This window comes from Hoplias malabaricus, chromosome X2 (genome assembly GCF_029633855.1).
Source record: "Hoplias malabaricus isolate fHopMal1 chromosome X2, fHopMal1.hap1, whole genome shotgun sequence".
Lineage (NCBI taxonomy): Eukaryota > Metazoa > Chordata > Actinopteri > Characiformes > Erythrinidae > Hoplias > Hoplias malabaricus.
In genome coordinates this window covers 2394111-2418674 of record NC_089819.1, presented here as the reverse complement: position 1 = coordinate 2418674, position 24564 = coordinate 2394111, and the positions used below count along the sequence as shown (strand labels likewise).

The 24564-nt window shown below is 37.0% G+C and overlaps 1 protein-coding gene across 6 annotated transcripts in view; it reads right to left on the bottom strand.

Moving 5' to 3' along the window:
* The window catches only part of LOC136676466 (membrane-associated phosphatidylinositol transfer protein 2-like), a 91011-nt gene extending 70390 nt beyond the window's left edge, over window positions 1-20621 (bottom strand). For 2 of the 6 annotated variants that reach the window (XM_066653516.1, XM_066653517.1), the window contains exon 1: window positions 19902-20619. The gene's annotated coding sequence lies outside the window, so the exon portion shown is untranslated. Of the gene's footprint in view, window positions 1-19901 lie in introns of all 6 variants that reach the window. The other 4 variants (XM_066653519.1, XM_066653520.1, XM_066653521.1 and 1 more) reach the window with 3 other exon arrangements.
* Between the last annotated feature and the right edge of the window lie 3943 nt (window positions 20622-24564).

The window sequence follows — 24564 nt, the reverse complement described above, 5'->3', positions numbered from 1 at the left end:
GAATAAGCCAACTTGATTAAAAACACAGTGTAACATTTTGACCTTAAAATTTCAGATTCAAAATCATTGCACTGCTCCACTGGCCTGTAATAACAAGAATAAGGCCTCTGTCATTGCTACTGGGCTCAGCAATGCATAAACTGCACTATGTAATTTCAGTACAGTGCTATGAATTTTAATTACACTAGGAGGAGCCCCAGGAGCAAAAAGCCTAAATCTTACATAGTGTTCTTTTTAAACAAGTAGAATCAGGTTTGGTTCTCCTTTGTTGGAACGCAGCCACACTTGCCCTTTGTGGATAAGATTGGTGACCCTGCCCCACAGCTTCCACCAGCTCCTCCTTATTCATTCATTGTCTGTAACCCTTATCCAGTTCAGGGTCGCGGTGGGTCCAGAGCCTACCTGGAATCATTGGGCACAAGGCGGGAACACACCCTGGAGGGGGCACCAGTCCTTCACAGGGCAACACAGACACACACACCTATGGACACTCTTGAGTCACCAATCCACCTACCAACATGTGTTTTTGGACTGTGGGAGGAAACCCACGCAGACACAGGGAGAACACACCAACTCCTCACAGACCTTCACCCGGAGGAAACCCACGCAGACACAGGGAGAACACACCACACTCCTCACAGACAGTCACCCGGAGCGGGAATCGAACCCACATTCTCCAGGCCCCTGGAGCTGTGTGACTGCGACACCTACCTGCTGCGCCACTGTGCCGCCTCCTCCTTATTTACTTTTAATATTTTTTTAATAAAATTTAAATTAATTTGAATAAACTGTAATTATTCTGAAAATATTCACGTCAGGTGGTGTTTAAAAAAAACAAAAAAAAAAACTAACAGTGTTTCTCAACCCTGATTTTGGAGACACCTTGCCCTGCACCCTTTAGTGGTTTCCATGCTCCCAGCACACCTGATTCAACTAATCAGCTCATTGACATATTCTTTCAGAGTAGTAGGTGGTGTGTTACAACAGAGAAACCACTAAAATGTGCAGGGTAGGGTGTCTCGAGGATCAAGGTTGAGAAACACTCTACTAACAGGTTTACATTACCAGTTCCATATGAACACTATTCAATTTCTCCTTATTATTTCCATATTTCATATGAATTTAGCACAGTGCATGTCAGTGTCAGCTTAATTTTACAGCTTGTATAATTGAAGGCAAAATGTTTACAGTAATGAAAGATAATGTGACAATAAGTTCACAACAAATGTGTGAAGGCCAAAGTGTCATGACCAATCAGAGAGCTTGTTAATCCATAGCATGTCCAGTAAGGACATTTGTTATATCTTTTATATAAATTTTTTTATATATATATTTGTTATATATATATATATATATTCTCTCTCTCTCACACACACACACACACCAAATTCAGGTGTTTCATGCAGCTGCATGCAACTTTTTCATCAACAAACACAATGCCAGCTGTCAGATGGAGTGGAGTAAAGCATGCTGCCACTGGTCTCTGGAGCAGTGTGAACATGTTCTTTGGAATGATGAATCACACTTCTCTAACTGACAGTCTAACAGACGAATCTACCTGAACATTACCTCCCTAAATGCACTGTGTCACCTGTAAAATTTAATGGACGAGAGATAATGCTACAGGGTAGGGTTGTGCAGCATAACGATGTGATAATGTATACCACAGTATTTAAAAAATGTGGACGGTATCCCAAAAAGAGGGCAGTATTACAGTGTGTTGTATCAAATTTCTATTCAGTGGCCTTAAATACAAGGCCAGAGTTCAAGTGCATTTAAAGCTAGGGTAACACTGCACAACTTTTAGCCCGATTTCAACCCCGGATCGAGTGTGTGATAGTTGGCTCTAGATTGCAGACTCTGGTGCAGTCACGGGATTTGCTTCCAAACTGCATTTCAGACCAGTCATAGCATATAAAACATGTTTGATTTCTTTTCGACCTGACTTTGTCCATATAGTGCATATATACCAATCAGCAGTAACATTAAAATGATCACACTCACGGTCCATTTTATCAGCTCCATTAACCATATAGGTGCATTTTGACAGGTTCACTATTCTCAAACCAGCACTAAGACACTGATGTCTGAACATATCACACACTAACATCCCACAAACACGTCAGTGTCACTGAATTGCTGAGAATGATCTACCACACAAACAGTAGAAGAAAAAGTAAGAGAGGTGAATAAAATATGCAGAGTAATAGATGCCCTCATTCTGCAATTGTAGAAAAACAAAGTGCTCCTAAATGGCAAGTGGATATATACACACACACACACGCATGCGTGTGCTTTTGTGTGTGTGTGTGTCTGTGTGTGTGTGTGAGAGAGAGAGAGAGAGAGAGAGAGAAAGAAACAGAGCAGGTCTCCAGCAAATCTTGTCTAAGAGAACCTACGAGCTAACCTTTGGTTCAGAAATCAGAAAAAAAAATCTGATGAAAGTGCAACTACAAAAATGGCATAAACACCTAGAATAAAATGTAGTGAAAAAAAAGAAAGAAAAATGTAGGTTGAACAGTGAAAAAAAAGACAGAATGACAGCAGGGGTAACACTGTGCATCATGCGATGACGTAAAAGAGAAAGGGAAAGGGAGGGGTGAGCTATTTTAAGGCTGCGTGTCGGTCATGGCAGGAGGGGTTTGGCTCTTTCCCTCATTTTTAAATTACAGTGGTGTAAAATGGGCAGCCTGAGGGAGGGTGGGGTTCTTTTGTCAGCCATTCTTTTCAGCACATCACAAGCTCTCCTCTCACTGCACCACTGTAGGCAATGCTCATGACTACATCTAGCAGACAGGTGGGTAATTCATCTAAAAGTATGAAAATCAAATATCTTTGGGCTTTTTTTGACAACAGAATACCACCCTGTACTTATGTTAAAGGATACAGCCTTGATGCTACAACATCAATGCTATCTAGGTCCAGTTGTGAGGTTTGGATGGTTTTATAGACAAAAAAAAATTATTATTCCATTATCATTTAAATACTTTTGGAACTTTACAGGCTGGCTGTTTTGTTAATGGTGCAGTCTATTCTGATTGGCTCTCTTGTAGTACTAGGGTTGGGCGGTATAATAGTAATACTGTATACCGCAATATTTAAATGATATTTTAATGTGGACAGTATCTCAAAATTATGGCTAAATTCCTTTAACTGAGCTTACAACTTTCACATTTGCACTTGCGAGAGGGATTTTTACACAAGTGAAATTTTTAAATTTCCACCTGGTGTTGTTGCACCTTCAACTTTTGACATTGATGCGATGCCATGTGTTGCAGTTTGGGTCATCAGGGACATGCACATCAGTCTACGGCATAGGGTACAGCGAAGAGTACATGGGTGTGCAGTACCTACATGTTGCTTATGAGACAGATTTGACAGAGAAGCTTAAGTTTGCCTTTAAAGGCGGTGTCTATGATTCTGGGGAACTGTTGTTCTGTCTTTGTTTACATTCAGAAGCCCTGCATCTTTTAAGGAGAACGGGTATGTTTGAGGGGGGAAACATTCCACTTGTTTGTACGTGGCTGGAGTTTAACTCAATATTAGAGTTAAAGTCAATATTACCCAACTATGGAGAAGAAATGCACAACATTCTCGTCTCTTCACATGCCTTTAAAAGCTCGAGTGCTCTCTGCCATGATTCCTCCAGGTACCATTTCTCGTGGTTCAGTAAATGACAAAGAGTGTTGGTGCGAGTATATTTTTTTTGTTTTCCCATTTACAGTGTTAGGGATGGGTGCAAAACCTGAAGAGCTTCCAGCATGCGAACTGACCAAAAAGCACATTAAAACTGGTTTTTGATTAAAATCATGAACATCACCTTTAACTGCAACAGACTGAACAAATAGATATATGTAAATCAGTGAAAGCTGGTAACAGTATTCGATTGGGGTGCGTTGCGTGTGGTAAATTTTACTAACTATAGTGTTGTGCAATTTATTTACCTTTTGGAGAGGAGTTATTTGTAGATTGATCACTGATTAAATATTAGTTTTTTCAGTTGGCAGCCTGAATTCTAAAAGTTAAAATTATCATAAAAATTGAGAATTATCGTGATTCTATCACCATGGCTGACAATGAATCTTAGACAAGACTGTATGAACCTAAAGCCTTGACATGAGGTGAATTAGCCAATCATAGCCAAACAACATATTAGGGGGGTGCTATTGTAAAAGAGCACAGAATTCTAAAACAGTGATTTTACACTGCCAAATATGAAGCATTATTTTGATGGCTTATTTTCTTCTAGAGAATGGTAGGGCTTAGCCCCATTAACACCCCCCCAGTAGTTCTGTCTGCATCTTATAAATGACAGGTGCAACCCCATGGTGTGCCTTGCCTTGCCTTTAAGGAACCTTAGATGGTGAGTATATAAATTAGATTTAAGCTCATGTGTAGCAGAAAACGTAGAAAATAGGGTTACTTTAAAATTAATGTTTTGAATGAGGTTTTGATAGTTATAAGTGCTAACTTTCTACTCTCAGCTATTTATGTGCGAGGCACTGGTACGTACAACACAGTACAACTCATTTATCAAAGTGGTATGGTCATATGGTCAAATCTGAAAAGGTGAAAGGTGATTTTTTTGATCACTTTCATCTTGGCGTATCTCTATAACCAAACTCACATTTGGGATGAACACATGTAAATTTGTTTTAAATTTTGTTGTTGTTGGGTTTTTTTTCCCCCACAAACACTGATATAAATAACCTGATTCCTCCCCTGTGCACAAATATTCATTGGCGTCCACAAAGTAATATTTTCATTAATCAGATAATGAATAGTTTGTATGTCACTGAAATCTGCTGAATTATGATAAATAAGGGTCAGTGTCCACAGGTTCTAACTCCTTCCATCTCCAAAACTTCCATAATTCCTTATATGTTTACTGTCCCCTTAAACCTCTTGCTTAAATTTCCCCTACTGAATCTGTGGGGGCACAATTAAGCAGTTGCTGCTTTATCTTTCCCAAACCCTTATACATGCTTTAAAAAATAAACTTAACATAAGACATAATGCATAAATAGTCAAGGTATACAAAGTACTTAATTCCTTTAGAGAAGACAATTACAGAGAGCAGACAGACTACAATCTGTGAAAAAAGCACATATGCTTATATATGCATATATTCTTCAATGGTCAAGGACCACAAAGGACCCCCACAGAGCAGGTGTGATGTGGTGGTGGATCATTCTCAGCGCTGCAGTGACACTGACGTGGTGGTGGTGTGTTAGTGTGTGTTGTGCTGGTGCAGAGTGGCTCAGACACAGCAGTGCTGCTGGAGTTTTTAAACACTGTGTTAGAGACATTAGCTCATCTGTTGCTGCACAGTTTGTGTCAGTGGTCCTTTAGTCCATCAGTGGACACGGGACACAGTTGGTTTTATGTTTTTAGTGGACTACTTTCAGTACATTAGTAACTGTGACGGGCATAAACTCCAGCAGCACTGCTGTGTCTGATCCACTCCTGTCAGCACACCACACACCAACACATCACCACCACAAATATATATATTTCATATCCCAATATAGGTTCATTAATATTCTCAGGAGAAATATCACAATGAATATTTTATATAAATTCAGTGGATTTTTTAAAAAAATAAAAATTTTAAAATGATTTCTGTATTATGAATTGTAAAAAGTCAAGCAATTAAAACTTCTCACAGTTATTTCTTCTTGTATTTAGAAACTATGCAAATATTTATTTAAACATAATATAGTAACATATGTACTTACAATTTTCAACTGCAGTTGCAAGCAATAATATAGGCCCAAAATATAAATAGTCGAAAATATCAAAAGCAAACATCTAATTCATTTTTAACAGTAAAACCATATCCATGATTGTGTGTGCTGCCTTAACGTGTCATCCAAACAACAAAGAGACTGCAGTAAAGTGTGTATTTAAGCAGTAGAACACGAGGGAACGTGCTATCATGAAATAACAGCACGGCTGGATCAGCCTCAGCTCACTAACACTAAACCCGGTGTGCTTGGTCGAGCTGAAATCTAGTTCAAAATTCTGCATACTCCCTTTGTAGTGGACAATAAGTAGGGAGGTAACTTGGCAGTTTCAACCAGCCAGTGCATTACACTATCCATATAGAACCACGGCTGCATGATTTAATTTTAAACATTTTGTGGTTGGTTTTAAACCCATAGTCATTGAGTAATGTTAGTGAACTATATATATATATATATATATATATATATATATATAAATAAAACATACACACACACAAAATAATTATAATATATCATATAATAATTCTTTATCAGAGAGAGAGAGAGAAAAGGAAAGAGTGACTTCTTGTTACTCCACATCCTTTGGAAACATATCAGAGAAAGCAAGGGAAAGAAAGAAGAGAAGAAGAGGAGCTATTTATAGATTTAGAGGAGTCAGGCTTCAGTGGTCAGTGGAAGAGAAACCGGGGTGAGAAGAAAACCACTAGAATGCTGCACATTATTTTACTCAACATGAAACAGTCCTATTATTAACAGATAATTGCAGAATGTGGGGTAGAAGAAACGTGCTTTTCAGAATTTGCACATCTACATAATTCAGTAGTCCAAACAAAGCCGTTGAAAATGGGTTTGAATTGAAATGGTGCACTGTACAAAAATATACTAGAAGATCTCTCTCTTCTAACGGGAATGATAGGAAATCATAGACAAGGGAAATTATATGAATGTTTTCTGTTGTATATGTAATATTGCTAATTGTAAAATAGTGGCAGATCTAAAACAATATGTCTTCTCAATGTACTAACGTGCTTTGCAATACCCTGCAATATACTCCATCTATTATCACGGCATGCATTTAGAGAAATAAAAAAGTTAACCAAATTTTTTCTCAAAAGTACGATTAAAATAATAACTCAGGCATCAGTCAAAAATATTGAAAAGGTGAAATATCTGACATTTACGCCTTAATATAGCAGCAAACGACTAATTTCAATTCAAAGGCATAGTGGAGTAAAGGCAACCTGAGCAGAGAATGAGGTCACCTTCGGTCTTGTGATGTATTCAGCCTCTTGTTTTCGTAGCTGGGATGGTTGCACGTGCTTGTTAGCCCCATCCTGTGGAAACTTTGGCCTGCCCCAAAGTCGTAGCCTAGCGTTGCGCAAGATGGAAGAGTGCAGTATAGGGGAGGGCCATATAATATTGTTCACAATAATACCAGTATGTTTTTTAATTCGATAAGACTTTTGCCATATCATATATTGTAAAATAAGTGTGAGTTCTGACACAAATACATAAATGTGACTTGAGCTGGGGGCTATATTGCAAATATTTATACATTCGATAGAGTGTGTGTGTGTGTGTATATATATATATATATATATATATATATATAAATAATAAACAAATTCACACACACATTTTTTAATACACAATTTTGAAAATGACCATAGTCATTATTTTGAGTGTGCTGAGGATACGCAGATTTCCATCTGAGTACATTTAAAACAGTGCACAAACATCCTGTTCAGCTCTGTTTTTCTTTCTCGTGCACGCACCCACCTACACATGCACACACATTCACACTCACAAACAGATACACACACCATGCTGTTCTGCTTGTTCATGTATGCTGCTAGAGCAGTTCTCAGCACATTTATCGTGCACACTCAGGTCTACCTCTCTGATAACTGTGAGTAAATCAGCAATGGACAAAAGTGAAACCAGTGGTGAAGCTTTCAGGCCAAAAAGGAGCGCTGTTAAGACCGTGGCTCCTAAACAGAGAATGCACTTCTCATTGGTCGTCACTTTTATTTAGCCAATCAGCAGCGAGACTTAGTTGCCCATCATTTAGTGCTGCAGCCAATGGAGTCACAGTCCCACTTACAGGGGTTTGTTGGTTTTATGGCAACACAGAGAAACAGGTCAGTGTTTAAAAACAACTAAATTAGAAATCTTATTTTTGCACTGTGTCTCGAAGAAACTACATTTCATTTTTCCAACAACACAACTATGATGATAATAAAATTGACTGACTTTTAGAATCAAAGTAAATCTTTATACATAAAAATCACATTAGATAATTTCATACAAGATTAAATATAATATTAAATCATTTATATGAACTGTCTGTGAAGATATCATTAGTTTAATTTGTTATAAAAAATAAATAAGCAGCAGTTTGGATGTAGGCAGTATGTTTCTTAATGCAAGATATTGTGTGTCAGGCAGATACACTGGACTGAGTTTATTTTAAGTGTGAACTGTGTAACTGCACTATCTAGGAAAATCTATGTATCAGATAGGGATTCGGTATCAGCAGATACTCATTATTTATAGACTTGAATTGGGATTGGGGACAAAAAAAACTTGATTGGGACATCACTATTTCTTAGACATACAGTTTGATAATGCAGCATATTCTTTTTGGTTTTAAAAATAAACACTAGACATATCAAGATATGTTTTTTTTTTTATCATATCGCCCAGCCCAAGTACCGTGTTAAAGTCCAGAAAGCGACCTTCCAAAAAAAAAAATAAAAAAACCTCTATCTTAAATACGAGACAGATGCCTATAAATCCTATATCAAATGCCTATATGATGCCTTATAGTGTTCTGTATTGCAAATAAGATATAATAAGCTTGAATGAACATCATTTACTACTTTAATAACTGCACAAGAAAAATGCCATGAAAAATAATAATAATAATAATAATAAAAAAATCAGTATTTCCAAAATGCAGCAACAAGTACACATAAGAAGACATAGTCTAGCCTGACTGAACAGCTTTTTACACTGTTATGAGAATATTTGTCATGACTGTGAAATGCACTTTCTTTCTTTGTCGTTGCTTGAATGAAGTCAGTGTTCTTTGGCATGCCTTAAGCTGGGGTTACATTACACGACTTTTAGCCCGATTTTAAATATTTTTTTCCCTCGAAATCATGTTTCAGACCAGTCGCAGCATATCAAACGTTTGATTTTACCAAACTGAATTTGGACGTATTCATGTAGTGTAAACTCTCCACCAACTCTACGCTGAAAAAGACCCTTCAAGAGCCAATGACAACAGAGAACAGAAAGTAAACACAGGCGCATGCAGTGGAGGACAGATTAAACAGTAAAACTACAATATATTACATAGTGCTGGTTGCACATGTCCCCAAATAACAAGTATTGCCTGTAGGAGAACATGTTGTGCCACACAACACTCTGTTACAGCCATTATTCCAACTGAATTCAGATTTTCCATTCCACAATTAAATTTCGAAACACTGGTGAGTGCTACAGTGCTGTTTCTGACCCATTTAAGGTGGAACGTAGCCACAAGTATGTTCTATTTTACTAATGTCCAGCTTCCACTGCAGTGTGTAGAGACCGCGCTGACTATGTTTACCCATCCACGACCCAAAGACATTTATACATGTTTTTTTTTTCTTTGTGGATCTACACAAATAGCAGCACAAACAAAAACTTCAGCAAGTCATACATCCTTATTTATCTGTGTCTCTAAGGAAACGCAAGTTGCATGTGTAGTGTGTTATGCCGTGTATTGTGTAAGATATTTTTACAGTCTCCTTGAAAATCAACAAAAACATGTAGTGTGAAATACCCAGTCTGTTAATAATTTGCCACAACTTTAAACTGAATTAAATCTCTGTAGCCGATACCGATACTGTGTTTAAAGTACCATACGGTATCCGTATCGGTGCAACACTAGTTCCCGCATTGTGGCCAGTGATTCCGGGTAGGCTCCAGACCCACCTTGACTATGAACTGGGTAAGTGGTTACAGACAATGAATGAATGAATAAATTAATACATCAATGCTTGTTATTTATTTAGAATGTGATATATATATATATATATATATATATATATATATATATATATATATATATATATATATATATATATATATATATATATATATATATAGCCACTGCTAATTCCCCACATGAGAGTTTGATAACAGGCTCTCCTTGCTTATTCAACAGTTCCGTGACTCGGATCTGGAGCATGAGGCACAGGAGAGGCAGCAGCAGCGGTAAGTGTGCCACATGAGTCACCATGCTATATGCAATAATCTTCTATATTAATCAGTGTAAAATCAGTCCTGTGCAGACCTTTTCTTAAAACAGATTTTTTTTTCTTTAAACACTGAAATTGTTATGCATGAAATGCCTGGGCTACTCAGGCAGGTAATAATTAGCCATAACTGATGCTAAGCACATACAACACCATGTAGTGCAAAAAAGCTCAATTAGCTCAAATATTGCATAACACAACTGTAACTTTCTGTGGGTTTATACACTCGAATACACTTTTAAAAGTGATCATACACCTGATCAGTTCTAAAACTGAAGTGTTTGGTCATAATGGGAGTACAGTACAGGATTTAAACTCATAAGAAATAGCAATGCAGTGATATGGGCAAGAACAGATGCCATTCAGGCTTTTCAACCATAACAGACTTTGGCTTGACTTGGACTCATGATGAGAGACTTGACCCTCAAAGGCTTGTGACTTAGACTTGAGCTCAAAAACTTGAGAATTGACTTGGACTTGCAGAAAATGTCTTGTGAGCATCTAAAACATGCATACACACCCACACGCACACACAAACAAATCTATAGCTCTAGTAGGTGTTATTTAGCACTGAAAATAACTCAATATGTTTCATATAACAATTATATGATTTTTAAATACTTGTTTTAACCTTTTATTATACATTATTTAAATCATCTGTTACTGACTGACATTCATTACAGGGAACTGCTGTCAGTTCACTGCACTCAATTTTAAAGCCAAGGGGTTTGTGTTTCTTGTCAGGTTTCTTGTTTGTTCATAAAAATATTGAAATCATATAATTTTGACTGAAATTAAGACCTATAATTGTGATTTAATTTGGGCTATATTGTCTAGCCCTAGTTTTATTAGAGTTGCTTGTACCCTAACCCTAGCTGTTCACCAGGTTTCTGTTTTCCTCCTTCTTCCCCTCTTTCTTACACCCCACTTTAAGAGTGTGATCTAAAGACTGTATGTTTTGAATCCTATGTGGACTGAATAAAAACTGAGATCACATAATTGATTGAGCTTTATTCAAACAGTAAACATGGCTTATGAATGTATGACACAGGACCAAACGAGCAATTGGACCCTAAAATGGCAAAACGTCTTGTACTTGGAAGTACATTATTCTTCCTGATGTTTTAGGTTTTTGCGATGGTATCATTTCAGTATCGGTATAAAGATATTCAGGCAGGTATTGTATTAAAAGTCATAATTTTGGTATCGCGACAACACTAAGGCTGATGGGTATATTTATTACACACTTTATAGACACATCAAAAGGCTTTTTTTTCATTTACAGCAATATAGGCAATGTGTGTGCTACAAATAAAAGTGGCAAATGTCATCTTCAGAGAGAGAGAGAGAAAGTTTAAAGAAATGCTCTGAGGACAGTTACTGCAACAAAATAGAGGGATACACTTTACAATAGTTTTAAAGTCCACTTTATTAATATGGACGCTGAATTGCAGATTTCTATTTTCCCCAAACAGAAAGAACTCAGCACACACAGTAATGGATTTTTCACCCACCGAGTTTTTCTGAATTATGAAAAAAAGTGTCTTAAAAACCTCAAAGGCCAAAAATTTGCAACAAACACTCAAATATTGCTAAATAGATTTTCCCTGATAACAGGAGCCTACCTCGTCTCAATGTTATTCACAATTTTATAAAAGCTTTATCTAAAAGGTGAGAACCAGAAGGATACACAAACATGGGAGCATCCTGAAACATTGGCATCCCTCTGCTTTAACATCGACAAACCTTCTAGCTGCGGGACGACAGCACCAACATCTCAGTTTACTATAATCCCCTGTGTCCATGGACCCCCTGGATCTACTGCCTTTATCTAAGGGGGAAAATTAACTACCAAAAGCTAAAGTGAACAAATGAGTTTTCTGCCCAGATTTGAAGATTCTGACTGTGTCTGAGTCCCGGACATTTTCTGGAAGACCATTCCAGGTTTTGAGGTCTTTATAAGAAAATGCACCTCCCCCCAGCTGAAACCTTCTGAATTCTGGGAACTATTAAAAAGCCAGTACTCTGTGATCTGAGTAATCGTGATGGCTCATAATAGGAAATAAGATCTTGCAGGTATTCAGGAGCAACCCCATGTAGAGCTTTATAAGTCAATAATAGAATTTTGTAATCTTTCCTTAATGTAATATCCCATGCCACCTCATATAGTGCAGCAGTTAGTCTAATTTCTACCAGTTAAGCACTATACAAATGTGGAACAGAAAAGCAATTTAGGACAAGAATCTAGGACATCTAACTGGACTAATTTGTGATAAAGTTAGACTACGTTTTAGACAAATCCTGTGCTTGTACATGACATAACCGCAACCAAATGACAGTCTGGCAATTTATTCAGAATTCAAATTTAAATCCAGATCTAACTGATCACCCTGGTTATGAAAACAGGCCTGGATGTTAGTTTAAACATATTAATTATTTGCAGATTAAATCACAAAATTGTTTGGATGCAATTAGATTAGGTTACGCATGCTGGAAGAAGTGGCTATTCTTGTAGGGGCTGTGTTTATTTGCTCTAACATAGAAACTGAAAGAAAACCTGAACAGCCTGTCTAATCGCATACAAAAAAGCAGATACTTCTCATTTCACAATATCTCAAAAGAAAAATAAGATGTGAAGTGTCATATCTGAGAAATGGAAGAGTTTGTTTACTTGGTCACCTTTAAGGAAAGTATATATTTATGTTTACAGGAAGGTATAAAATTAAAGGTATTTTTGCTTTTATCCACAAACGTAGTCAATAAGCATAGTCAAATTCGGAGTCTGATATTTCCTATAAGTCATAGTAATTTTTTTTAAAATGACAGTATAATTTGTAAATGTGCCACAGTTATTTTCAAGCTTACAGACATGTCTTTATTAAATAGAAGCTTTTTTATTGCTTTGTATTTGTATGCTGGAACAGTAATGTCACATTGGGTTTAATAAAATGTTATCTACCGTGTTTCCCCGAAAGTAAGACAGTGTCATACATTCTTTTTACCCCCAAAAGTCCCACTATGTCTTACTTTCGGGGTATGTCTTATATTGGTAAAAAAATGTCGATTTTTGTTTTAACCATAAAATTAACATTTATTAACAACCTGAACAGTATGGTATTCACCATAAAACAGTTTTATAAAAGCAAGTGCCAAAAATGTCTTGTTACAACCGTATCATGACGGTATTTCCATGTACAACATGTAAAACAATGAAAAACGGTAAGAACGAATAGTTCCGCTCATTCCGCTCCAGATCCGTCCGCATCCCGCAGTTAATGCAGCAAAAGGTACCGGTACTATGGCTTATATTTTTCCAACGTACAGTTTACTATGTCTTACTTTCGGGGTACGTCTTACTATCGGGGAAACACGGTAAGTTTACAGTTCAATAAACTGATATTCATTATATTACAGTCTGTATGTGTGTGTGTGTGTGTGTGTGTGTGTGATTACAATATACTTAAAGGCTACTTAAACTTACAAACCTACTAAAATAGTGGAAATTAACATTTACAATTAAATATTTAAGCATAATTATTTGGTTGACAGTTACTTGTCAGGTAAAATTTAATGGTAACGGCAGGCCTAATTTCTAAAAAAATATATATACACCAGTATACTTATACCAGTGTACTTCAGTCCTAATCTTTAGCATAGTATACAACTATACAACAAAACGTTTTTGTTGTAAATATTGATTTAGTGGGTGGGACAATAGATCTATCATATCCGCGTTAACCATCGCTATGTCTGCCTTCACCTACAGCAGTGCCTCAGCAGTCTTTTGAACAAGAATTTCCAGTTTAAAAGACAAGGAAAACTTTTCCTATTGGCATTGGTTGAAGATGTAATGAATGCTTTTCTTTCTTTTTTTTCTATTTTTATTTTTTACCTGATGACATCAGAAAGAGGACAGAGAGCTACTGCTGAAGACAGGAAGCTGAATATCTGACTAGATACCAATAACTGCAGTAACTGCCATAAATATAATAGGTCAAACCACCTTATTGAAATGTTGTCAGGCAGTGCAATTACCTTTTTTAATAATGCTTATTTTCTGTAAATTAAAATCAGTTGCCTGCTGGCAAGATTAAAATGTAAGTTTAAGGCAGTGCATTATGTTAAAGAAGAACTTGTGGCCTAAATATTAATTTATTAATTAAAATAGATTCTTTTTCCCCTTTTAAATCGAACTTAATAATACTCCTCTGAAGAGATTTTACAATTTACACAGGTAGAGAGAAAAGAAAAAGGCCAATATATTTGATGTAAATTACAACAAGTCACTCCATCCTGTCAGAAAAATCGTCACTCTGGTGGTACATTTCAGTTCCTTTAATTAATTTTTTTGTAGATTTTAAAATTGTGCTGATTTAATAAGACCCCATTTTATCTCCAGGACATGTGTTGTTTTATTTTACACAGTTCCATAATTAAATTTTACAAAATGTTCTCCTCTCCCTCTGATGAAGAGAATGAACCTCTAGGGAACACAACGGGACTTCAACACTACTGTTGTACCTTTATAAGGTATATTTACACTTTGTAAATTTAGTGACCAATAATGTACCTCTATCATGCTTTTTTTTCTGAGAAAGTAGCATACAACTTCCAGGTATAAAACAACCCACAGGCAATTGAACAGTGTGTTTTAAAAAGGCTTTCTAGTGTGACCAAGTTAAGAGCTACTACACCAATTCAAGCAAGCAAGGTTGTGTTTACTAGCCTGCAGATCAGTGGTTTGATTTGCACTCACAATGGTTATATAACAAACAGTATTTGTTTAATGTATGAACAAGAAAAAAAACAGAAATATGATTATTATTATTATTTATCACGCTAAGGAAGCAATGCTATACTACAAGTATAATAGTAAATACTGTATATAATATAGAAGTATATAGAATTGTCACAGACCATCTGAAGGTGAGTAGGATGCCATTGCAATTTACTGAATTATCTTGCTCTTCAAAGAAGAGTAATTCAAATGAGTATTTACAAAGATTAATAAAATGCCCCACCAATTGCTAGCCTCCATGCACTAGCTCCTGAGGGGGGCCACAGAAATATATAGAAAATATTACAATGGTGAATCACAAAACAGTCCCAAAAAATCTCTCTTTTACTTATGGTGTTGATCACGAAGGGAATTAAATTGCATGTCCATGACCTGAGTACATAAAAAGATATTTGTTGTTGTTTGCTCTTCTGGACCAGGTGCCAAAGAGTGCCACCACAATATATTAAAACTTGATCAATCTTGGAAGACCCCTTTAATAAAACCTACAAACCCAGGAAGACAAGAGCATTTTGAAGTATGCTGATCAATTTGCATAATCGTTGCCCACAAACTGCTTTATTTTATTTATTTGTTTATTTTTTGTTGAGTATTGTTCTTGTATAACTTATTTGTATGCCAGAGAGGGCCTGGCATTGTTTGTCATGTTTGGTTGCCCCGGGCAAGTTACGTGACCTCTAGTCCATTTTGTACTGTAAATGGAGAAAACATTTTCGAAGCAAAGTAACCCAAATATGGAAGCAGAGGCCACAAGAATTCAATTCAAACAGCATTTCCTGTTTTGTCATGAGGACAGGAAGTGATAAGAATCTGTACGCTACACTTCAGCTCTAAGACAAGGGAATAAAACAAGACTAAAAAGAATCTGAGACACAAAAATCATGCAAACTTAAGAAACGCCATCAGCTTTCTTCTTTTGTTAATGCCATTCGTGTCAGACAACAACAGGCCAACCGCAAATATACAGAACATTTTAACATTTTAAAATAATTATATAAATACATTTCTAAATAAATTAAATTTCTGAACTTCTAAGCAATTTGTTAAAACTTTAAAATAACAAACTATCAGCCTTTTTTTAAAGCCAGATTCAGCATATTTTAAAAGTACACTGCCCAATAAAAGAAATACTATGATCTTAAAGTGCCGCTTAACTTTCACTGAAGACCATATTTGAACAATTAGCATAAAACCAACATTATATAATGTAAGCAAAACAGAAAATATTGTTAAGAGCTAAAACGTCTGAGAGAAAAGTGAGGAAATGTTCAAATCTACTGTTTAAACATTACTATGATTTTCTATTGTATGAACGTAGCAATTGATATTTTTTTCCCTCCTTGCCATAAATTTTACATATGCGCAGTTAAGTCTGAAAAGTGGATGTGAGGGGTCCTTCATTACCAAGCTGACCTGAAACCTCCCTATCTGTCTGCTTCTTTATCTCTTTTCCGTCTCCTCAGCAGAAATACCTCAGAAGGGTCACACTGTCCACATTCAGCTGTATTTGCTGACTGAAGTAATTTGCTGAGTTAATAACCAATGAGTGTTCACTGCTATTAAAGAACTGGACCTAGAGACTGATATATTGCAGCCTTTATCAGGTCAAGTACAAGTCCATCTTCTGCATTCCACTGTTTTTCCACATTGTTTATTTGTTAGTAAACATCTGTATGGATTAGACAGTCTAAATGCTTCAGCTCTGTTACAGGAATAAAAACTGAATTCAGGATTATCTGAACTGGAATGGTGAGAGAGGGGGAGGGAGGGAGAGAGAAGGAGAAAGAGAGAGAGACCATTACTTCTAACACATTTAATGCAGTTAGACGGCTAAAGTATGCAAGGAATGTTTTGGTGTCAGCCCTGTTCCTATACATGAACAGACCTGTTGCTTTCTAAAGTAACTACTCTTGCTGCAAGACCAAAATTACATTCACGTCTTGTATTAAAAAGGGTGGAAACACATGCTGGGAATCTGATACCGTACAAATTAGGCAGTGTTCAAATCCATCCTATTAATTAGATTTTAACATGTCAAAGAGGAGAAATAAAGCTCATTTTGAATAATATTCTTTCTGGAATTATCCAATCAAAAGAACCAATAACATGAAAATCTGCTTTAATTCACGTTAGTAAAAACTGACCTCTTTGTGGTAGTAAGTATATGCTTTGCTTGTATGCAGTTATTTATTACTACTATTATGAAATAACTATTAACATTTATTTCAATACATTTCAAGAAATCAATACATTTCATAACAGCTAAACCGCGATTGCTGCAGCCAGGTGTGATAACAACAGATGTGGATGCAGGTCCCAATTCCTTGAGGCCAAGCCACCAGCATTGGAAGACCCCTCACACACCTCTCATAGACTCTTCACCCTCCTGCCACATAGAAAACGTAATGGAGCATCCACTCCTCCACCAACACTCTGCAACAGCATCTTTCCCAAGTTCTTAAATTCTTAAATTACTGAACACACTGCTGTCGCGTCTAGATCAGTGTCATGTGAGTATTTACTGTCATCAATATTGTATAATATGATATAAATTAATTTGCACACTAAATATATATATATATATATATATATATATATACACAGACACATAAGGGGCAAAAAGCATGGCTTTGGATTCACATTTTGCAGTGCAGTACATAATCAATATCATATCATTATTGCACAACCACATACGATTGAAATACGAATGTAAAAAAAAGGAAACTCTCAATCCCAGCCTGACAGTACTGACCCAAGAATGGAGTACACAGTACATGCATCCAGACCTGAATACACATCCACACTTTTTTGACCCTAACTTGTATCTATACATTAAAAAATTAGGATGTTAGATTATTTTTTGCAGTCAACATAGGCAATCAAAGACAAAATCGACTCATTAATAGGTCTAAAACAAACATTCGGCTTTTCAGAGCATACACTATAATCACAGCACATGCAGCAAAAGGCACGGAAAGACTCAGGCATGAGTGATCACACCCACACAAACTCTCACTATCTCCAATGCCACCCACATGCACAGTTTATTTTGAACACTGACCATTTTCAAGAACTCTGTGGTTACTTATGTCCAAATAAGGAGTTTAAATGAAAAAAGACAAATAAACATACTTACATTCAACTGATTTAACATTCATTAGCAATGCAGAAAAGATTCAGAAAATAATTTAAAGACCACCTCCAGGAAAATCAATCATTGTCACTTTTTTATCATGCACATGTAGTGTTCTGTATATGCTACAACGGTGATTCCCAAACTTTTACTGCAGTGCCTGCATTTGTAGATGAAAATATTTTCAAGCTATGCCCCACATAAACCCCAACACACACACACACATTGTTTGCTTCCTCCACTGGAATTTACTTAAATATTGTTATTCATACAAAATTCTTAAAAAAAATCTTAAACAAAACAAAAAAGTGAGGAATCACCTACACAGTGGAATAATTACAAGTGATATATATATCATTTATAACTCATTCTTTTGCTTTGCTGCACCGCCACTTTGGGAAACAGTGTCCTAGAGCAGTGGTTCTCAAACGTTTTAGACCAAGTACCTCCCATTATCATACCAAAACCTCCAAGTACCACCTATGATTTTTTACCACAGGAACTTGTGTGCCGGTGGTTCTTCCTCTGTTCTGGGGGCATAAGGCCAAATCTTGCTTGAATTTTTGCATATATGTGTGCTGTAACAGGCTACAATAAAAACAGCACAGCGGGGGCTTGGGGCAGGTGCTCGCAGTAGCTCTCTGCGATTGTAGCAGGTGAAGGAAGGGCGGCGCTATGTTAAACCTTGTTTTAGGGCTGTAATGATTCCAATAACGGCAATGTTTTGTCTTCTTGTGTACAGAATTCTCGCTCAGTAATTAAGTAGTATATTTTTTGAGGTCATACCACCTCTTTCTGCTACGCCTACTTCAGTTTGAGACCCACTGTCCAAAAATATATATCACAAGTAAAACAAGCACTCAGCACCATGGGTAAGCACTATATAGTTTCCATAGTTTCCACTATGAAACAGACAGTCGGAAATGGGCGAATTCAGACAGCCAGGGTTTCTTACATCATAAACCTAAGTAACCAATCCCATCAACTTGCAGGGTATGGCTTTTAAGCTGCAGAGATAGGTGTGAGAGGCAAAGACCCACGCATATTAAATGAAGACTAAAGGTGTGGCGTAACATATACTTCAATTAAGGCATTAGGGAATTTTTCTCCTGGAAATAACTTCTTTGTATGTAATTCTTATGCACAAAGATGATTTTTAGGTGGTTTAATCACTGATCAGACTGATCAGATGAGTGCCACCGCAAGAGAGTTCAACATTAGATTATAACAAGCTCAGGAAATAATACAAAAGCTGAACAGGTTAGGATGTCTATTTCAAAAATAAGATTGTAATTGATTTTCTAACACTGCTGCCTTTGATGTGCCATTAGAAATAACCCATAAACCTCATGAAGACATGGTTTGAGCCCCTAGGCCTGATGTAATGCAGGCAGTTCTACAAACTAGGCACATTCTCATGGACCTTTATAATGTAGCACTTCATTCACGTCACGTATCCACACACAACGTGCATTCGTGAACCATTAGATTGTTGAAGAATATTAGGCCTTACATCGCTCACAGTGGTTGTGACATAAACACTCCACAAACGTTTATCAAACGTTAGCTTAGTGAACAGAGATTTGCCGAGCTGCGTCATAATGGCTTACAGTTTAATGTAACGTAAACACATCAAACCGTTTAATTCACATGTAGCCTTTTTTCATTCCAGCACTTTGTTATTAAGGCTGCATTGCTTTGTAGCCTCTCTGTCAAGCCACGAATCCTCCACAGCTTCATGCGAATAGCCAGTGAAAAACAGGGCTGACCTGAAGTAAACCAAACATCTCCATCATGTCAGTTTCCTAGCAACCTGGCAGCATGGTAATCAGAAATGGACTGTTTGCACTGACCGTCACATATCCCCACACCACAGTGCAGGACACCACGCAAACTGCACATTTCGATGCACTTACCCACACAGGGAGCTTACAACCTCCAGTTAGCGTCGGTCACGGTTTCTCACCCCCTGCTTTTCTCCGGCGACAACGCGAAAAGTTCTCGTCCTTCCGGATAAAATGCGGTATCCACGTAATGGAAAAAAGGGCTCCTTTTCGTTCTCACACAGCACACAATGGCAGAAACTTGCTAACGTTAGTCCGGGCGTCCGCGTAAAGTGTCTTACCTCCAACCGTGCTCTCTGCTACACACAGACTGCACCTTAGCCTATAGGACACGTGTGAATCCCTTGCCTGTGTGAAAAGGCATTCAGGTCGTAGTCCACCACAGCCCCGAGCCTTAGCTTACTCCGCCAGCGAAGTAATGTAGCACAGTGCCCTTCGCTTCGTTACATCCGTGTTGCAGATTTGAATTTACAGCACGTCTGTGGCGTGTCCCTCGGTGACGTGAATCCTACAGCCGTGTTCACAGAGTGCCTTCGTCGTCTTACCTCACACAAGCCCCCTAAATGGAGAAAAGGCTGAGACCGTGCCATCCTAAACACGAAAGTGTGCCCGCTTGATCTGCGAGACCACTTCTGTTATGATTTGACTCAGGGTTTCCTCTCGCACATGGCTAAAGCACAGTCTAGCGCTCCGCCTGCTGGCTAAGGTAGTTACACTGGAAGCTGGTTAAGAAAACACATCCACAAAGAATTACCTCCAGTGAAAACCAACTGGTAAAACGCGTTAGCGTGTCACAGTGTCGTTTGTTATATGCTAAAAAGAAGTAAGCAGTCCATGCCACGGTTGAGTATTTTCACTCTGAAACTGCAGTGTAGTAAAGACAGTCGCAAACAGGCAGATTCAGACAGTCTGGGGTTCTTACGTCATACAACTAAGGAACCAATCCGTCAACTCAGGGCTTTCAAGCTGGGTAAACAAGAGTAATAAGGGTAAACACAGTATTTAATTGTTTATAAAATAAAATCCATATAATGATGGCCTATAAAATAAAGAACAACATTTTGTGAAGTAAATTCCGGGTATTTATCCTTGTTTTGACACACACTAACACACCACCGTTTCACTGCAGCACTGAGAATGATCCATCACCCAACTGCTCTGTGGTTGGTTTCTGGGTTCCTGGCCATTGATGTGCAGGGTGTAAGGAGGCAACAAAGTATGCAGAGCAACAATCGGGGTTGTGTGTTCGAGCCCTGCTCTGGGAAGAGTTTAGTGTGTTCTCCCCGTGTCCGTGTGGGTTTACTAAAGATGCTCTGGTTTCCTCCCACTGTCCAAAAACACACATTGGTAGGTGGATTGGCTAATCAGAGGTGTCCATAGGTGTGAGTGTGTGTTGCAGGAGTGTTGTTGAAGGACTGGCGTACCCTCCAAGGTGTGTTCCTGCTTTGCACCCAGTGATTCCTGGTAGGCTCCGAACCCACCACAACCTTGAAATGGATAAGTCAAGAGCGTAGAATTAGCATGAACGGAAGTGATGTGTCCCCAACAATAGCCATCGATTATTAAATTGTCCTCACCAATAATTTGGTCCCTTCTAAAAAATAAATAAATAAATAAAATAAATTAAAATAAAATAAAATAAAATAAAATAAAAATAACCAGATTTATCAACGTCTCATTAAACTAGAGGTGCAAAAATGGTTAAATTACGTTCTCTGCTCAAGTCCTACCTCCCGTAACACATATAGCCAGTGTGATTGGCTGTGCCTTTAGTGCAACCCAGTAAACAATTAGCCGTTGATTCAACGTTGAAATAACATAATGATAATAATTAATAACGTCCATTGACGTTATTAATTGGTCCCGAAATAAATTACTTGTATAAAACGCGGTTTGGACGTCCACTGACGTTATCGATTGGTCAGTACTTAACTAACTTATTAAGATGGATTTTGGACGTCCATTGATGTTTAAAATATGTCCTTGACGGACAGACTACTTTTAGACCTATTTTGAACCTCCAGGGACGTTCCTTGTTTACTGGGAAGCATCTCTGTCGTATCCCTGTTTTTGTAGCATTAGCATTAGCATACCGCCAGCATCTTCATTTGTTCTTCAGTGTAAATACACTTATTACAACCAGTTTATTTATTTACATTCCCTTTTATAATGTTTTTATATACTGTTTGTAATTTATAACGTACATTTGTCTTATTTAAAAACCTTTTTTAAAAAATTGTGTGGTTTTTGTGGGGCTGGAACGGATTAATAGCATTTTAATTCATTTTAATGGGGACATTTTAAATTGATATACAAGCAATTGAATTACGAGCTCAGTCTCAGAACGAATTAAACTCGTAAATCAAGGTATTACTGCACTTATATCCTGCAAATTAGACACTAATGTCTTTTCGATGGTTCCAATCTGAACAAGCTGAGAAAGGGCCGAGATATTATTTGAATGTGCTGTTGATAGAAAAGTTTCTATTTCCAAAGACCTCAAACAGAAGTTCTGCATTTGGCTGGTCTTAAGAACCATTTCTGAGTAAATGTTACTGAGACTAGACAGAGACTTTTAATTTGATTGAAACAGGACAAGAGTACTACAGTAGCAAGTCAAAGAAAACTTTCAGATACAAACACTGATTGACCATTGAGAGAAATTAAAGATCTTTTGGTTGCCTTTAGGTGTTAGACCTTAGAGACATTCTCTAGAATTGTGTGTATTACACTGTATTGACTGATTGAATGAATTTGCACTCAGTTAAGCCTTCTAAGCCTACTGAGAGGGGTGAAGCCCATGTTGAGGATACTACTTTTTAAAATAAATGTAAAATTATTATCATGGAACTATAACGTTTAAATTATTTTTCTGTGACAATATATTAACGTAATGTGAGGTGGTTTTTTTTAATGTCTTTTCAATGTCTGTTTGGATGTCTTTTCAACTTTCATTTTCAGCCTTAAGAGAACGTTGATTAGACGTTTCGATTAGTCATTACGTTATTTCAACGTTGAATCAACGGCTAGTTATATGCATATTTGGACTCCTTATGTAGATGGCAAAAAGCTTCTAGTGCCAAAGTAAAATTTTAACTTGCGTTTTTATTATTATTCATTCATTTATTCGTTGTCTCTATCCACTTATCCAGTTCAGGGTCACGGTGGTTCCGGAGCCTACCCAGAATCATTGGGGGCAAGGCGGGGACATACACTGGAGGAGGCCCCAGTCCCTCGCAGGGCAACACACACTTACATATTCACACCTATGGTCACTTTTGAGTAGCCATCCCACCTATCAACATATGTTTTTGGACTGTGGGAGGAAGAAGGAGCAACCAGAGGGAACCCATGCGGACACAGGGGAGAACACACCAAACTCCTCCCAGACAGTTGCTCGGAGTGGAAGTCGAACCCATAACCCCAGGACTCTGGAGCTGTGTGGCAGCAACATTACCTGCAGTGCCACCATGCTGCCTTTTTTTTATTATTATTATTTATTTATTTATTTTTATTTGAAATACAATATCTCAGAACCACTACCAATGGCAATGGACTCTTTTATAATAATAATAATTATTATTATTATATTCTGCTAGTTTGATTTAACATTTATTTGGTTTAAAAAAATACGTTAATACTTTAAACATTTCACAACAGTACAAGGCCTTCTTATAATAATTTTAATGCACAATATTATATACATATTGTGGGAATAAAATTTAAAATATCCTATAACTGTTGCACAGTCCATACTGCATTTCACCCCCAAAATTTAAATTCTTAATGAGTCAAATAAACAAATGTGTGTATATAAGACCTGATGCATTGACATTAAATTTGTTCCCTTGTTAACATTTGTCATCACCCCCCCCCCCCCTTCAGTTTAAACTGTAATGTTTAAAATTGTTACATTATATGTTTTTGTTTTTTGCTTTGTAAAATGAGTTAACATTTCATGAACAGTTTACATGTCATATAATGGCCTTTAGGTTTTTTTCAATTTTCCCTAGAGGAAATAAATACCACATACCTGTGCACGGCCACATTGTATTTTTACCCCAAGATGTTAAATTAATCAAATAAACAACAATTATACATTAAAGCATCAAAGAATAAACCGACTGCCCACTATTTTATGACGCACGTATGGGCTTTGGTTTCTTTCAGCAGCAGTGATGGGAATTTCGGCTCTTTTTGAGGAGCCGGCTCTTTTGGCTCGGCTCTTCATAAAGAGCCGGCTCTTTCGGCTCCTAAATGGCTCTTTGTTTTACCACTTATTTCCACTGGTACAGAACAATATTACCTACATTTTACATGACTATATGGGCAAAATATTATTGTTCAATATTAAAAATAATAAATAGTGTTGCAATGGCCAATTGTTTTTATGGCTGTCTTGTAATAACTCACTGATTGCACTCACACATTCAATTGTATAAATAACTTAAAATAATAACATTAAATTATAAATAACTTTACATTTTTATTTAAACACCTTAATAAAAAATCACTTGTAAACTCTGAAGTATAGTCAATGGAACCCAAAAGGTAGGTATTATAAAATAGCTTATTAAATTAAATAATCATCCATTTCTATAATAACATCCATAATAAAATAAACAAATACAAAGTGCAAAACAGCAGCATTCAACGGTAGTGATTAAAACAACCACAACTGTCAACAAACTGATTTAACATATTCTTAATCTATTTTTTGGAAGGCAGATTGGCA